This window comes from Pseudomyrmex gracilis, unplaced genomic scaffold (assembly GCF_002006095.1).
Source record: "Pseudomyrmex gracilis isolate BER0280 unplaced genomic scaffold, ASM200609v1 scaffold_197, whole genome shotgun sequence".
Taxonomy (NCBI): domain Eukaryota; kingdom Metazoa; phylum Arthropoda; class Insecta; order Hymenoptera; family Formicidae; genus Pseudomyrmex; species Pseudomyrmex gracilis.
In genome coordinates, this window is record NW_018020781.1 from 301,936 (window position 1) to 303,170 (window position 1,235).

Below are 1,235 nucleotides of genomic sequence, written 5' to 3' on the forward strand. Positions count from 1 at the left end.
CGGTATGTGTCATCGGTAACCGTGCCGGTACACATGGATTAAATCTCGGGTCGCTGGCGCGTGCTAGTAGGAGGCAGCCGGAGGAGAACTACTTCTCCTCACGGCGCACGATATGGTGCTCCGCACTGTACATCGCTCTATACCAGGTTCCTATCTTTGGGACTTCTTGTTTCTGCCAGTACAAATTTTCACATCTCTCTCCTATCCTTTCCTAACTTACCTTTTATCTTACCATTCAATCTTTCTTTCACTCTCACACTCTCTCTTATTCAAACCATTCTCTTTCCTAGTCCCCCCGTTCCTTTTCTCTCTGCTTCCTTTCTGAATTCTTCTAATTTTCTCAACTAGTCCTCTCCCTCTTCTTTCTCTCCTCTCTAACATCGTTTCTTTTCCAACCCCGTTCTCATCATCTCCACTCATTGTCAGTTTCTTATCACTCCCCATTTCCCGCATTCCTCCCATACATGTTTCCATTCCTCCATTTCTATCTCACAATCCTTACATAATCTGTTCCTCTCCCCCTCCCAATTCCTCACATCCTTTATTTGAGAACCCAACTTAAATATAACCATCCTTTGCCACACTTTCTCCCTCCACCTATTCTTTAAATACCCTGGAACTTTCTTTCTTTTAATCTCCTTATACCAGTTATTATAATTCGAAATTCTTATTTTTTTCCACCTGTTCTCTCTCTGCATGTCCTACTCCTTTTTAATCAAGACTTGAGCCATTTATTCTTCCTTTCTTTTCTTCTTCTTCAATTCCTTTAATTCCACTCCCCTATCTCTATAATAGCCTATTTTATATTTTTTCCATGCCGAAATTCTCTCTTTTTCCATTTCCCTATCCTTTATCTTCTCTAAACATCTTTTTGCCCACACACTTCCCTCTCCCGTCTCCAATCTTTTTTTAAATTCCTATGCTTTCTCTCAATAACTCCCTCTGCGTTTCTTTCCTAACCATATATCCTGGTGTTCTTCAATCTATCCCCAGCATCTACCTAATACAGGGTGCGTCGCCAAAATCCGGACAAATTTCAATTTGATATTCCCTCCGTTCAATACCATTGGCAGATGTCGCGATTGGCATTCAAATAGCTTGACGCATGTACTAAACTACCATAACTTCGAAACAGTCGCAATGTTGAAACCCAGTGCGGAGTACAACCGAAGAGCCGTGATTATCGAAAGTATTCGCGCCGGGCGCTCGGCGACAGAAATCATTCGGTTTTTCGG